Source organism: Macaca thibetana, chromosome 15 (genome assembly GCF_024542745.1).
Source record: "Macaca thibetana thibetana isolate TM-01 chromosome 15, ASM2454274v1, whole genome shotgun sequence".
NCBI lineage: Eukaryota > Metazoa > Chordata > Mammalia > Primates > Cercopithecidae > Macaca > Macaca thibetana.
This window is the reverse complement of record NC_065592.1, coordinates 11,159,240-11,175,921: the sequence shown is the minus strand read 5'-3', so window position 1 is coordinate 11,175,921 and position 16,682 is coordinate 11,159,240. Positions and strand designations below refer to the sequence as shown.

Below are 16,682 nucleotides of genomic sequence, written 5' to 3'. Positions count from 1 at the left end.
TTGTGCAAAGCTCAGTTTGAAGAGGGTTTATTCCCATCACTTCCAGGACTAGATGCTGCCCAGGACACCCTGTGGCTTTACTTGCTCATGGTCAGCCAAGCTTACCCTTGGCACTGAGAAGTCATTTCTGGCTCCTTCCTTGGGCTCAGTTCCCTGGGTCATCAGCCATCAAATCTTGTTGAGTTTAAAAAAATAGAAAAAAAAAAAAAAAACCACAAAACCTTTTGTTCTGTTGACTCTAATAGAGCCAGAAGTCTTTTACAATTTTGTTATTAATTAGCTAATATGTGTTCATTGTAGGGAAATTAAAAAACAGATTTCATGTCATTTTTATAGCTGTTCACCAGCTGCTCGGCACTGTCCTAGGCACTTTACAAATACTCATTTATTTGGATAAACAACAATTTACTTGGATAAACAAATAAAACTATTTACAGCCACCCCTTTCCAGAGATAACATCTCTGTTGAGATTTTGTTCTGCCAGGTACAGTGGCTCACACCTGTAATCCCAGTGCTTTGGGAGGCTGAGGCGGGAGGATCTCTTGAGCCCAGGAATTTGAGGCTGCACCACTGTACTCCAGCCTGGGAGACAGAACAAGACCCCAACCCCCCACCAAAAAAAAAAAAAAAAAAGATTTCAGTTCTATCTTGAAAGATCTCACTTCCAACACTCATGCTGTCTAGCAACGCTAAGCAGAGGGGACCCTTCTTCCCATCTCACGGCTGCTTTGTCCAATTCCCAGACCTGCAGCCCCAGCGCCTGCCCACCTTGGCATCTCCCATTAAGTCACACAATGAGGGCAGAGAGCAGGGGCTGTTTTCGAGGAGACTCGAAGTACAGCATGGACCAGGCAGAGCAAGGCGCCGGATCAGATCAGTTCCAGAAGATATGCAGCAGCTACTCTGATTTCAGTGAAATGTGTGGAACCATGCCCAGGACTCTGGACAACTCTCAGCTGTAGCAAATCCAGTTTCCCCACAGGCCTTCCAGAAGCAGAGTCCTGTGTCTGTGCAGGGGCCTCTCCCGTGGCCATGGCCGCACCTCGGCATCCGCAGCGCCAGTGCTTGCGTGGCAGTCCACTGATCGGGTGAGAACCATATCGCTTTTTGCATCTCAGTGAAGTCATAGTAGCAATTTGTCAAGCACTTTTTTTTTCCAGACTGGTATAAAATTGTATGTGCTTTTGTAAACCATTTAACAACACAAGTAAAATACAAAGGGCAACCAGGCACGGTGGCTCACACCTGTAATCCCAACACTTTGGGAGGCCGGGGCGGGTGGAGTCAGCCTGACTAACACGGTGAAACCCTCGTCTCTACTAAAAATACAAAATTAGCTGGGTGTGGTGGTGCACACCTGTAATCCCAGCTACTCAGGAGGCAGGAGAATCGCTGAGGCTAAGGTGGGAGAATCCCTGGAACCCAGGAGGCGGAGGTAGCAGTGAGCCAAGATCGTGCCACTGCACTCCAGCCTGGGGGACAGAACGAGACAGTCTCAAAAATACATACATACATACGTACATACATACATACATACATACGCAAAATGAAAATCATTCGAGACATGTTCTCTTTCCACCAGCCTTGTGCCTGGAGGTTATGGATGTGGAGCTCTGGCTGCCCTCTTGCCACCAACTGGAGCTTCAGACTGAAGCTTAACATGGGCCAAAGCAAGCATGAAGGATAAATGGGGAGGTGGGGGGAGGTGATGGGGAGGTGGAGGGAGATGATTAGCGGAGGTGATGGGGAGATGGGGGAAGATGATGAGGAGGTGGGGGATGATGGGGAGGTGGGGGAGATGATGAGGTGGGGGATGATGGGGAGGTGGGGGGACGTGATGGGGAGGTGGGGGATGATGAAGAGGTGGGGGAGATGATGGGGAGGTGGGGGAGATGATGCAGAGGTGGGGTGAGATGATGGGGAGGTGGGGGGACGTGATGGGAGGTGAGGGGACGTGATGGGGAGGTGGGGGGAGAGGATGGGGAGGTGCACATGAAAATGTGAACAGCACTGCCCTGCCACTTGACTTTTTGAAAGCTGCCTTGAGAATAAGCTTTCTGGGTCCAAATTATCCTTTGCCAAGCAAAGCCACTGATACATGGCTTTAGGTTAGTAATATAAAAAACCCAGACCTTCTTTATGAGTGCGGGGAGGAAGTGTTCACAACATTATGGTTATAGAAACATCATTACTGTAAACCTAATGAAATGGACTTAAAGACATAATCCTATGTCAGTCAGCCTGTGTTACTCAAAAAGGAATATTCTAAGTAACAATATAAAATGGATTTTCTATTATACGACATTAGTTAATTAGAATAATGCCAGATTTGGGGTTGTACCTCATTTAAGACATATTAGATTTCTTTTTTTCCTAGAGTTTTTGTCTTTTTTTTTTTTTTTTTTTTTTTTCCTTCTTAAGAAACACGTCATTTTCTTCACCACATGACTGAGGTCTTCTTTGTAATAGGCTAGCTGTTGCATGGAATCCATTGCCAAATTCTCCTTGCTGACCTCTTGTTTTGGGGGACCTGCCGCAAAGCTGTTATCTTAGGTCTTCTTTTCATTGAATTCCTGGGTTAATGTCTCTGCTTCTTGGGTTCCACACCTTGCTCTTTGGGTTCCATTTCAATTTGCAGGGCTACACCTTCACAGGGCTCCCATGTCTGATACCAGTCATTTTTTCAGGACAGGTACAAAGGGAGTGAGTTTCTGCATGCCTAAAAGGCCTTTATTTTACTGTCACTTTTTTTTCTTTCTTTTTTGCAGAGACAGGGCCAGTCCATAGAGTAAAGTGAAAGCAAGTTTATGAGCACAGTAAAGGAATAAAGAAAGGCTACTCCATAGACAGAGCAGCCCCGAGGGCTGCTGGTTACCCATTTTTATGGTTATTTCTTGATTATATGCTAAACAAGAGGCGGATTATTCATGCCACCCTTTTTTAGACCATATAAAGTAACTTCCTGATGTTGCCATAGCATGTGTGAACTGTCATGGCGCTGGTGGGAGTGTAGCAGTGAGGACGACTGAGGTCACTCTCATCGACATCTTGGTTTGGGTGGGTTTGGGCAGCTAAGTCTTTACTGCATCCTGTTTTATCGGCAAGGTCTTTAGGACCTGTATCTTGTGATGACCTCCTATCTCATCCTGTGACTTAGAATGCCTTCACCGTCTGGCAATGCATTCCAGTAGGTCTCAGCCTCATTTTACCCCGCCCCTACTCAGGATGAAGTTGCTCTGGTTCAAACGCCTCTGGTACCACGAGACTTTGAATCTCGATACTTTCTTCTGGGAACTTGTTCTCTTACTTCTTCATTCCTGCATCCCAGCCCCTGATTTTCTCCGTTTCCTCTTTCTGAAACTTCTAGTAGACATTGTACTTCCAGGCACAGTATCCTCCCTCAATTTTTCACTAATATACTCTTTTAGTGTCTTTGTATTCTAGGAATTTTTTTTACTTTATCCTCTAGCTCTTCTACAAAATGTTCTGTTAATCATGTTTTAACGTAATTTTGATCCTTTTCAATGTATTGAGACCTATCTTGGTGAATGTTCCACGTGCAATTGAAAAGAATATGTACTGCACTGTTGCTGGGTGGAGTGTTCTATAAATGTCACTTAGGTCAAGTTGTTTAACAGTCTGCTTCTGGTCTTCTGTATTAACCAGGGTTCTCCAAAGATTAAACTAATGGTGTATGTGTGTATGGGCAGGGGGGTGTATGTGTAAGTAGAGAGAGAGAGAGATACAGATATATATACAGAGAGAAATAAGAAATCAGCTCACATAATGGCCAGGCACGGTGGCTCACGCCTGTAATCCCAGCACAAGGCCAAGACAGGCAGATCATTTGAGGTCAGGAGTTCGAGACCAGCATGGCCAACATGGTGAAACCCTGTCTCTACTAAAAATACAAAAAATTTAGCTGGACATGGTGGCACACTCCTATAATCCCAGCTACTTGGGAGGCTGAGGCAGGAGAATCGCTTGAACTTGGGAAGCAGAGGCTGCAGTGAGCCGAGATCGCACCACTGCACTCCAGCCTGGGCAACAGAGACTCCATCTCAAAAAAAAAAAAAAAAAAAGAAGAAGAAGAAAAAAAAAAGAAAAGAAAAGAAATCAGTTCACATGATTATGGAGGTCACAAGGTCTGCAGGGTGAGTTAGCAGCTGGAGGCCCAGGAGAGCTGATGGTGCAGTTTCAATCCAAAGGCCAGCAGGCTGGAGATCCAGGAAGAACCAATATCGCAGTTCAAATCTGAAGGCAGGAAAAGACTCTCATCCCCACTCAAGACAGTAAGGAAGCGTCTCCCCTTACTTTCATTCTATTCAGGCCTTCAAGGGATTGATGAGGCCCACCTACATTGAGGAGGGCAATCCGCTTCACTGGGTCTACTGATTCAAATGTTAATTTCATCCACAAACACCTTTACAGAAACACCCAGAATAATAACTGACCTGTCAGGTTGACACATAAAACTAACTATCACGTCTTCTAAATCCAGGTTTTCCATCCACTAGTTCTGTCGATTACTGAGAGGGTGTTGGAATCTCATCTCTGCATGTGCATAGTCCAGCTCTGTAGTTCGTTGGCCTTTGTCAGGTACTTTGGAGCTCTGTTCTTAGGCACCTGTGCATTTAGGATTTTACAGTTCTCCTGATTGCCCTATCCATTATCTTTAGGAAATGGCCCTCTTCGTCCCTGGTACTGCCCCTTGTTCTGAGGTCTGACCCTGTCTGATATGAAAATCGCCACTCTGTTTTGGCAGTAATTTCTAATACTGTCTTATTCCCTGTGCCTTTTTATTTCATTATTATTTTTTTAATTTTCCTGGTTTCCTTGGTATCTTCTAAACCTGTGCCTTTTTTGTAGCATCCTGTGCTCCACTTTTTAATGGCTTGCCTGTTTGACTTTCTCTAAGGATACATATTTTCACTTTTTAAATATCAGCTTTAGGCTGGGCACAGTGGCTCACACCTGCAATCCCAACACTTTGGGAGGCCAAGGTGGGTGGATCATTTGAGGTCAGGAGTTCAAGACCAGCCTGGCTAACATGGCAAATCCTTGTCTCTACTAAAGATACAAAAATTAGTCAAGCGTGGTGGTGCACGCCTCTAATTCCAGCTACTCGGGAGGCTAAGGCAGTAAAATTGCTTGAACCTGGAAGGAGGAGGTTGCAGTCAGCTGAGATCGCACCACTATACTCCAGCCTGGGCAGCAGAGCATGACTCTGTCTCAAAAAAAAAAAATCAGCTTTGAGGCATTATTTACTTAACTAAAATTCAATAATTGTAAGTATAAAATCTAATGATTTATGACAAATGTATACAGTCATGTAACTGTCAGGCCTCTGAGCACAAGCCTGCATGTATACATCCAGATAGCCTGAAGCAACTGAAGAATCACAAAAGTAGTGAAAATGGTCAGTTCCTGCCTTAACTGATGACATTACCTTGTGAAATTCCTTCTTCTGGTTCAGAAGCTCCTTTCACTGAGCACCTCGTGATCCCTGCCCCTGCCTGCAAGAGAACAACCCCCTTTGACTATAATTTTCCACTACCCACCCAAATCCCATAAAACTGCCCCACCCCTATCTCCTTTTGCTGACTCCTTTTTCAGACACAGCCCTCCTGCACCCAGGTGATTAAAAAGCTTTATTGCTCACACAAAGCCTGTTGGTGGTCTCTTCACATGGATGCGTGTGACATTTGGTGCCGTGACTCAGATCGGAGGACCTCCCTTGGGAGATCAACCTCCTGTCCTCCTGCTCTTTCCTCCATGAGAAAAATCCACCTACAACCTCCGGTCCTCAGACCAGCCCAAGAAACACCTCACCAATTTTAAATCAGGTAAGCGGCCTCTTTTTACTCTCTTCTCCAATCTCTCTCATTATCCCTCAACCTCATTCTCCTTTCAATTTCAGCGCTACCCTTCAATCTCTCCCTTCCCTTAATTTCAGTTCCTTTCCTTTTCCGGTAGAGACAGAGACACATTTTATCCATGAACCAAAAACGCCGGTGCCGGTCACGGACTCAGGAAGAGTCTTCCCTTGGTGTTTAATCACTGCAGGGATGCCTGCCTGATTATTCACCCACATTCTAGAGGTGTCTGATCACCACAGGGATGCCTGCCTTGATCCTTTACCTTGGTGGCAAGCACCACCCCTGCCCCCGGGTGGCAAGTACCACCTCTCCATGGGTGGCAAGTACCCGCCCCTACCTCCATGTCTCTACCCTCTCTTTTCTCTGGGCTTGCTTCCTTCACTGTGGGCAGCCTTCCACCCTCCATTCCCCCTTCTTCTCCCTTAGCCTGTGTTCTCAAAAACGTAAAACCTCTTCAACTCTCGCCTGACCTAAAACCTAAACATCTTATTTTCTTCTGCAACACCGCTTGGCCCCAATACAAACTCAATAATGGTTCTAAATAGCCAGAAAACAGCACTTTCAATTTCTCCATCCTACAAGATCTAGATAATTTTTGTCGTAAAATGGGCAAATGGTCTGAGGTGCCTGACGTCCAGGCATTCTTTTATACATTAGTCCCTCCCTAGTCTCTGCTCCCAATGTGACTTGTCCCAAATCTTTCTTCTTTCTCTTCTGTCTGTTCCTTCAGTCTCCACCTCAAGCTCTAAGTCCTTTGAATCCTCCTTTTCTATGGACCTATCGTCAGAAAACCTCCTTTTCTATGGACTCTATCCTCCTCTCCCCTCCTCCCTAGGCTGCTCCTTGCCAGGCTGAGCCAGGTCCCAATTCTTCCTCACCCTCCACTCCCCAACACTGTAATCCTTCTATCATCTCCCCTCCTCACACCCGGTCCGGCTTACAAGGGGAAGGTAGCCAAAGATGGAGTGAAATGCAGGGCAAATGTCTTAAAGGAAATGAGAGGTTCTACGAGGCTGGCTAGTGGCTTGTAACCCACATGGAAGACGTTATGAAAGGAAGACAGAATGGAATGAGACTGTGAGGCTGAAAGGAGGTATTTCCTTGGTCTAAGAACCATTTGCCTTGAGTGGGGAGGGACTGATAGGTGGAAACTTCAGTGGGAGAGTAAGTAGGAGTGAATGATGATGAGGAGAAAAACTGGCCATGGGGGACAGAAGTAGGAATAGTGGCTGCTTCTTTTTCTGTCTTATCAGCATAATTGTTGCCTTAAGCAATGGAGTGTGAGGCCTTTTGATGGCCTTTGCAGTGAATGACTCTAGCTTCCTTTGGAAGTAAAGCAGCCTTGAGAAGAGTTTTTATTAAAGAGGCATTAATGATGGAGGACCCTTGTGTAGCGAGGAAACCTCTTTCAGCCTATGTAACAGCATGGTGGTGCAGCTATTTCCAACTTGGGGCTATATGAATAAAGCCACTATAAATATTTGCATACATGTCTTTGTGTGGAGTGGACTCGCGGGTCATGTGGTATGTTTGTTTAAGAAGCTGCCAAACTGTTTTCCAAAGTGGTTGCACCATTCTGCATTCCCACCAGCAGTGTAGGAGAGTTCCAGCTGCTCACATCCTCCACCACACCAAACCTGGCATTCACTATGAGGAATACAGCTACTTACATGCTTTAGCTTTTTCAAAGTTGTCTTGTGTTTTCTCATTTCCTCTGGGATCAGTTGATCTGCTCATTTATATTGGGCCATCTCTTTTATGCTGCTAGTTTATCTCAAATATCTGAGCTTTGGTTGTCCATATTTAGGAATAAAGAACTATGGCCGGGCGCGGTGGCTCAAGCCTGTAATCCCAGCACTTTGGGAGGCCGAGGTGGGCGGATCATAAGGTCAGGAGATCGAGACCACAGTGAAACCCCGTCTCTACTAAAAATACAAAAAATTAGCCGGGCGCGGTGGCGGGCGCCTGTAGTCCCAGCTACTCGGGAGGCTGAGGCAGGAGAATGGCGTAAACCCAGGAGGCGGAGCTTGCAGTGAGCTGAGATCCGGCCACTGCACTCCAGCCTGGGCAACAGCGTGAGACTCCATCTCAAAAAAAAAGAACTAGGTAGCCTAACTGCAGTAGCTGGTATAAGCCTTCCCCCTCCCCCACCTCTCTACCATTCTATGCTCTGTTATGGATGTGTTCATTTCTATACATCTCGAATGTCATTTCAGTGGGATTTGGCAAGGGAGAAAAGGAGGTAAATGTATAAATTTAATTCACCATCTTGAACTAAACTTTCTGCATCCTTTTAATAATTACTTAGTATTTCTTTGCCTTTGGAGTCATGGTGCCTGGCAAAGACAGGTACTCAAATATGTTGAATGTAGGATTATTTCATCATATAAATATATCAGAACTGAAGTCAACCCCATATTAAATACATCAGAACTTAACTCCAATTGCTCCACGTTTACAGTGTTTCCAGTTTTCTGCTTATTGCTAATTTTGCTATTATATAAATTTAGAGGAAGATGAGAGAGACAATAGCAGCATCAGAGAGGAGAGAGCGGAGAGCAATGGCACATAAGAAAAGAGAGATGATGGAGATGAGTAGCGGAGATGGAGACAGAGGTGATGGTGATGGTGGGGAAAAGGGAGATGATGGAGTTGGAGATAGAGATGGTATAACTAGAGTTAGACCTGTGCCAGCTGGGCATGCTGGCTCATGCCTGTAATCTCAGCACTTTGGGAGGCCGAGGCAGGTGGATCACGAGGTCAAGAGATTGAGACCATTCTGGCCAACATGGTGAAACCCCAGCTCTACAAAAAACAAAAAATTAGCTGGGCGTGGTGGCGTGTGGCTGTAGTCCCAGCTACTCGGGAGGCTGAGGTAGGAGAATCACTTGAACCTGGAAGGTGGAGGTTGCAGTGAGCCAAGATCGCACCACTACACTCCAGCCTGGCAACACAGCAAGACTCTGTCTCAAAAAAAAAAAAAGAGGAGACTGTGCCTAACTGAACAGAAGCTTCCATAAGAGGGAACATTAGAGCATTAGAGGTGTCATTGCTGGCCAAGGGGTGTACATTGTCAAAGCTATTACACCCCAGAAGGTTACACATGGGCTGTGTCTGAGAGGGACCTATTCCCTCATCTCCAAATCCGTTCTCAGGGAGTTCACACCGTGGACCAAGGAAGAGGACCCGAGACAGGTTCATGCACACATTAGGTGTCTAACGACTGGGGCAGCTGTTTTGCTTGATGCCTCAGGCCACACGGGGCTTGGGCAAGTGGCCTAACCTCCCTAAACTACTACAGCCTCTGCTCGGGACACCCACTCTCAGTCACCTCACAGAAGACTGGTCTTTGTCCTGGATGACTTCTCCAACTGGGGCTTCAGGTCGGAGGCTGCTCCCAGCTCTGGCTTGGCTGTTCTCCAGCCTCTGCAAACCAAGGTTTGCAAAAAAAAACAGAGGGAAGGCAGGAGGATGTGTCAACCCCCAGACTACAAGAGAGATGGTAAACACGTGGGCAAGCAACATGTTACTGTGGCTTCAAACTCTTCCTCAGCCTCTCTCCTCTGCCCTCTGCTGGAGTCTGCATGGAGGGTAACAGTCAGTGTGCTTAGTTCCAATTCTAGTTGTTCCACTCACTGCCTGTGTGATCTGGACAAGTCACGTGACCCCTCTCAGCCTCTGTTTCTTCATCTGTAAAATGGGCATCATGGCACTACCTCCCTCATGGAGTTGTTGTGAGGATGAAAGGTGAGAATTATGTAAAGCACCTGAACCTGGGGATGGGACGGCGTAAGTGCTCACGCAATGGCCGCTGTTGTTACTGGTGAGAGTGTGGGTTGAGGGGGTCATGGTGAAGGTGGGGAGCTGTGCTAGGCAGATGGGAGGCCCCAGGGGGGTTAATAAAGGGACATTTGAGATCTTCAGTCATTTTTCTCCTTATATTCTATTTCCTACCGTGCCCTCTTGGCAACTCCCACCCACACCACCTGCTGTTGCTACCGGCACCCACTTATCGGTGCCAATAACGGGATTCATACTCTTCAGAAGTCCCTTCATTTCCCTTTAAGCTTTCCCATCAGAGCACAAAATGCTTTGGGGACCCAGAGCCAGCCCCCATTGACTGTCCTGTAGGGGCCCCATAAGCCCAGCCTGGCGCCATCAGGAAAGGATTATGAGGAGTACCGGATGGAACAGCCCCAGGGGACAGGTGCAGCATAAGGTTGCTTTACCCAGCCCAGGGCCGAAATCTGCACGGACCACGGACGCCCACTATCCCCTTATACCATCCCGGCCCCTGCCCCAGAGTAACTTGGCTCTGCAAACCGGAGGAGAGACTTGCACCTGACGCCCCGCGGGGACCAGGGGTGGAAGTGCATCAGCTGGAGCGAGACACACTCAGCTACCTCCTGGTGGGCATGTGCGGGATCCCAGGGCTAAACCAGCAAACCTGTAGTGGCCATTGGGGTTGGCACCTACTGAGCCTGGGGCTGTGGGCAGAATCGCACCAGCTGAGGTGTGACGCTCTCTGCTGCTGCCTTGTAGCCTGGGCAGGATGACACTGCCTCTGGTCCCCAACAGGGTGGAGAGTGATTGATTATGGCTCCAAAGCTCATTCAGCCTGCTGGACAAAGCAGGATGAGGCGAAGGGGGTGAAACCTGCTTCTGCTTGGTTTCGTTTGTTTGTTTGTTTGTTTTGAGACAGAGTATCGCTCTGTCGCCCAGGCTGGAGTGCAGTGGCATGATCTCGGCTCACTGCAACGTCCGCCTCCATGATGCAAGCAATCCTCCTGCCTCAGCCAACCGAGTAGCTGGGATTACAGGCGCGCACCACAACGCCCAGCTAATTTTTTGTATTTTTAGTAGAGACGGGTTTCACCATGTTGGCCAGGCTGGTCTTAAACTCCTGACCTCAGGTGATCCACCCGCCTCGGCCTCCCAAAGTGCTGGGATTCCAGGCGTGAGCCACCGCGCCTGGTTTTCTGCTCGGTTTCTGGCTGCTTCTGCTCCTCTTTCCTCTGTCCCCTCCAGACCACACTCCCGGAGGTAGCACAGATCATGGCCCTCAGACTCCATTTCCCAACATGCTGCTGTGACAAGCACTCATGGCCTCTGGAAGGGGAACCCGGCTCGCCCTCAAGGACACTGGGGGTGGTGGCATGGGCCCTGCAGCCTCACATGGGACCCTGTGTTAGGGGAGACGCCCAGTAGGGTCTGGTCGGCTTCCTCTGCTGTAGCTGAGTCACGGCCTCAGTCCTGCTGTCCTGACCACCCACGAGATGATGGGTCTCAGGCCCTGGCTCATTAGGATTCTGTCGATGTCCCAGAGGCCCTGCTGTTGGAACACCTGCTATGCACGGGCTCTCACTGGGAGACCGAGGCACACCTTGCTTAACACCAGATGAAATGACCAAGACCCTCCTTGGTCTTCGGGAAGCAATTCTAGGAGAAAAGGACTTAGGGCAGGTCAGTCACTGAGCAGTGAGACAGGAAAGGCTCTGCGGGCTTGCATAGAAGGGATCATTGTGCCTGACGCATCCGCAGGGGCTTCCCAGAGAAGGCTTCGAGCCCAGCTTTGATGACAGAAGAGCAGGCCAGGAGACAAGAGAGGCACCCAAAGGAAGGGAACAGCACATATGAGGTGTGACACAGCAGGTGCTGTGTATAGTTTCTGGAAAACTTGAGGCTCCTCCTCCCAGCCTCCCTGGTGACTTCCTCTGCATTGGCCGGACTGGGGCACTGCTGAGATGGTGCCACAAATAGCTGGCCAGGAGATAACAGGATGATGGCAGCCATTGGTGGACTCTGGTTATCAGGAAATTGAGGCCCAATTGTTGCCTTAGCAACTATGGCTAAGGCAGGTAAAGGCTGGGGTTGAAATTACAAATTCGTCTGACATGCTGAAAGGAAGGGCCAGCGACACAAGGGTAGGGTCCTCCTTATCTTTGAGGCCCCGCCCCTCAGAGCTGAGGCAAAGATGGAGCCTTTTTCTTAGTTACAGACATCACGCACTAGGCCATGGACAGTGGTTGTGCCTTCCTGATCACTCAGGAAAAGGAATGCCAAGCTTGGGTCTAGGGGTGGTGGCATGGGAGGAGTATTGAAACAGGCACTTGGAGAACCTGTGCCTGCCCTCGGGGAACATCATTTATTCACTCTTTCAGCATCTGACTACCTACCCTGTGTCAGGCAGTTGTAGACACTGGTGATATGGTGGGCGGCAAAGAATATAGCACCTGCTCTAATGGGAATTAGCTTCTGAAGAGAGGCAGACAATAAGAAGTAACAAAACAAACAAACGAAGTAAACACATAGCTCACACCTGTCAGCCCAGTGCTTTGGGAGTTTTTAAAAAATTAGCCAGGTCTGGCCTGGCGTGTTGGCTCATGCCTATAATCCCAGCACTTTGGGAGGCCAACGTGGGCAGATCACCTGAGATCAGGAGTTCGAGACCAGCCTAGCCAACATGGTAAGACCCCATCTCTACTAAAAATACAAAAACTAGCTGGGTGTGGTGGTGTGCATCTGTAATCCCAGCTACTTGGGAGGCTGAGGCAGGAAAATCGCTTGAACCCAGGAGACTGCAGTGAGCCGAGATCACACCACTGCACTCCAGCCTGGGCATCAGAGTGAGACTCCATCTCAAAAAAAAAAAAAAATATATATATATGTATATATATATTATACACACACACATATGTATAGGCTGGGCATGGTAGTTTATACCTGTAATCCCAGCATTTTAGGAGGCCGAGGCGGGCTGATCACCTGAGATCGGGAGTTCAAGACCAGCCTGACCAACATGGAGAAACCCCGTCTCTACTAAAAGTACAAAAAATTAGCTGGGCATGGTGGCACACGCCTGTAATCCCAGCTACTCGGGAGGCTGAGGCAGAAGAATCGCTTGAACCCGGGAGGTGGAGGTTGCAGTGAGCCAAGATCATGCCACTGCACTCCAGCCTGGGCAACAAGAGCGAAACTCTGTCTTAGAAAAAAAAAAAAATTAGCCAGGTGTGGTGGTGCACACCCATAATCCCAGATACTCAGAAGGCTGAGGCAGGAGGACTGCTTGAGCTCAGAAGTCCAAGGTTGCAGTGAGCTGTATGAGTGGCGTGCCACTGCACTCCAGCGTGGGTGACAGAGCAAGACACTATGTCTAAATTAAGAAAAAAATAAATAAATAAACCAATCGACGTGAACTTATTCGGAAGTGGAAAATGCTAAAAGGAAATAAAAAGTCACCACGGGAGCGGCAAGGGCTGTCACTCTACAGGGTACTAAGTGAGGGCCCCTCCTGAGACGTATGCTCAGACATCATGCATGAGAAGCAGCCAGCCTTGCTGAGTGCTGCTGGTCACAGCCCCGCAAGTGCAAAGGTTGTGTGGCAGGACGGAGGCTGGTGTGACTCCTGAAGCCATTAAGAGGCAGTGTGGCTCTGAGCAAAAGGAGAGGCAGGGAGCTCCAGCATGTGCTTGTGGAAGGAAGTAGCTGTCTTGTGGCCTTTCCTATGGCTCATTTATTTTCTTTCCTTTTTTTTTTTTTTTTTTTTTTCTTGAGACAGTCTCACTTTGTCTCCCAGTGAGCTCTCAACTCACTGCAACCTCTGCCTCCCGGGTTCAAGTGATTGTCCCGCCTCAGCCTCCTGAGTAGCTGGGATTACAGGTGTGTGCCACCACGCCCAGCTATTTTTTTTAATTTTTAGTAGAGATGGGTTTTCACCATGTTGGCCAGGCTGGTCTAAAACTCCTGACCTCAGGTGATACACCTGCCTCAGCCTTCCAAGGTGCTGGAATTACAGGTGTGAGCCACTGTACCCGGGCTTAGCTTATTTTCTCCACAAAGCCATTTCCTCTGAGTCAGTGATTCTCAAACTTTACAGTGTATCAACTAGAAGGACTGTCAAAACAGAGGCTGCTAAGCCCTGACCTCAGAATTTGTTTTATACGTGTGGAGGGGGACCCCAGAATTTGCTTTTCTAACAACTTTTAAGGGGGATGCTGCTGCTGGCCTGAGGATCCCACTTTGAGAACCACCACATTATTAAGGGGACAGGACACTGATTGCTTATGACAGCTGAGAGGCAAGACAAAGGAGAATCACTTTTTTTTGAGATGGATTCTTGCTTTGTCACCCAGGCTGGAGCGCAGTGGTGCGATCTTGGCTCACTGTAACCTCTGCCTCCAGGTTCAAGCAATTCTCCTGCTCCGGCTCCCTGAGTAGCTGGGATTACAGGTGCGTGCCACCACGCCCAGCTAATTTTTGTGCAGGGCTTCACCATGTTGGTCAGGCTGGTCTCGAACTCCTGACCTTGTGATCCGCCCACCTTGGCCTCTCAAAGTGCTGCGATTACAGGTGTGAGCCACCATGACCAGGAGAATCTTTTTAAGCAGTGTGTCTGTGCTTCAGGACACACAACGGCCAAGCTAGGGCATCCAGGGCCATGACCCTTTTGGCTGCTGTTGGGAGGGGAGAGGTGGCACTTGCTCCTGGGTGCTCCCTTATCTCCACATGTGCTATATTGGCGGGGTGGGAAGGAGACAGCCTGAGGCTGGCCAGAGCTTCCTTGGGGGCTCTTCTCCTATCTTCCTTCTGCCACCTCAGGCCTCCTTAACACAAGAGGCCAGACAGAGGGGCAAGTTTGCCTCATTCTGGCCTCCTGGTCCAGGGATATGAAACGCTTCCTCTTCCCTAAGTGTCCTATCCATCCCAGTCTAGTTATGCTTCCTCTCCTCAAGGTAACAAGATTTCTCTGACAAGAAACTTCTCTCTAGTCACTTGAGCCCAATTCCTCTCCTCAGGAGATGGGATCCAGGACTCTCAGGCATGGGAGGAGTACATCAGCAACACTGGGAACATTTCCTGATCACGGATTCAATCCTGAAACCACCAAGGTCGTGAGTCTAGAGTGAGGCCAGGTATCTCCCCAGTGATCCAAAAAGCACTCTGAATGCAGCTTTCCTGAGAGTTGACAGGTCTGGGATACATCTGCCAGCCTCACAGCCAGCTGGATCCTAGATTCCTGGTATCCATTCACTTTCATCTGGTTTTCTAATCCCGCTGTGGTCTGCAGAATACCACCCCCCAAAGATATCCATGTCCTAATCCCCGGAACTTCTGAATATGTTAGGTTACATGACAAAAGGGAATAAAATTGCAAATAGAATTAAGGTTGCTAATCAGCTGGCCTTAAAGATTCTCCTCAATTATCTGGGTGAACCCCGTGTTAACCATGAGGGTCCTTAAAAGTGGAAGAGGGCAGAGGAGAGAGAACCATACAGAGGGCAGCAATGGACTGACTCTGGCTGAGGTTGCTACTTTGAAGTTGGAAGAAGGGGCTGCGAGTCAAGGATGCAGGCAGCCTCTGGAAGTTGGAAAAGGCAAGAAAAGATTCTCCCCTGGAACCTCCAGAAGGAATGCAGCACTGTCGACACCTTGATTTTAGCCCAGTGAGACCTGTCAGGCCTCTGAGCCAAAGCTAAGCCATCATATCCCCTGTGACCTGCACGTACCGGTTCCTGCACCTGACGACATTCCACCACAAAAGAAGTGAAAATGGCCTGTTCCTGCCTTAATTGATGACATTACCTTGTGAAATTCCTTTTCTTAGCTCAAAATCTTCCCCACTGAGCACCTTGCGAACCCCCATCCCTGCCCGCCAGAGAACAATCCCCTTTGACTGTAATTTTCCACTACCTATCCAATTCCTGTAAAACGGCCTCACCCCTATCTCACTCTCTTTTGGGACTCAGCCCGCCTGCACCCAGGTGATTAAAAAGCTTTATTGCTCACACAAAGCCTGTCTGGTGGTCTCTTCACATGGACGTGCATGACAAGACCCACTTCAGACTTCTTACAAAACTGTAAGCCCCAAACTACAGCTGCCCAAGGTAGAGAAGGGCTAGCTCAAAGACATTTGTGACTGTGGCTTGTCCGATGGAGCGAATCCCAGTAAGATTCATAGGAAGACCCACAAAATTAAGAAACTTACACTGGCAAAAATGCCACCAGCTGTGATTGAAAGGGACAGAGACAACCACAAAATGAAAAGGGACCTTAGAATTCCCATACTTACTTCTTTCCTGGGTAACCCAGTCCCCTCCCCTTAAGGACAAAATGCCTATAAAAAGGAGTTGATCATCGGAAAATTGCTTGAGAAGTGATTTCCAATGGGCTCGAGGGAAAGCCCACTGAAACATCCCCAGCCTACAACAGGGAAGCCCTTAAGGGACACAGTATTCAGGAACCTCCTCCCGCAAAAGCGCTGATCAAACACTGCCCCTGAAATGACTGAAGCGGTTCCGCCGGCCCATAGGTTTTCATACTTGGAGGGCCCCAGGCCACCCACCCACGGCTGTCCTGTTCAGACTGAGGGACATCTCGTTTCCTTTAGTCTTCCCAAACTTTTAGTGCGGCTCAAGAGGACCCTGAGGGTGGCTGGGGACTGCCCTGAATGGAAGGCCAAGCAGGGACAGGCGTACCGCGCGCAGCGAACCGCGGAGGGAAAACCTGGTGCCTAGAGCCAGCGAAGATAGGCGCCTGCGTAAACCCAGCGTTCCCAGGATCCCTCGCGGCTAAGTCGCTTCCTGTCTCCAAAGCTCGGTACCGTTGGATTCTGCTGGACTTTAAAGACGTATGCAACAAAAAAGCACGACGGATAATATATTCTGGGAGCAAGCACAGGCGGAAGCGTCTCTGGGAAGTACAATCCCTGAGCGCGTGTGTATCACAAACCTGGCGGCAGGAATGAAAGAGACTGGCCAGAAACAGAGCCCCGCGGTGACTTCTGGGAAATGGAATCCGGTGAG

At 48.6% G+C, this 16,682-nt stretch overlaps 1 long non-coding RNA gene across 1 annotated transcript; it reads right to left on the bottom strand.

The window, feature by feature from the left end:
• Positions 1-13: 13 nt before the first annotated feature.
• Positions 14-16,675, bottom strand: LOC126937155 (uncharacterized). The gene is made up of 2 exons (XR_007719660.1): positions 9,212-16,675; positions 14-5,517 (listed from the first exon to the last, which is right to left on the bottom strand). It is a non-coding gene; the product is annotated as an uncharacterized LOC126937155 (long non-coding RNA).
• Between the last annotated feature and the right edge of the window lie 7 nt (positions 16,676-16,682).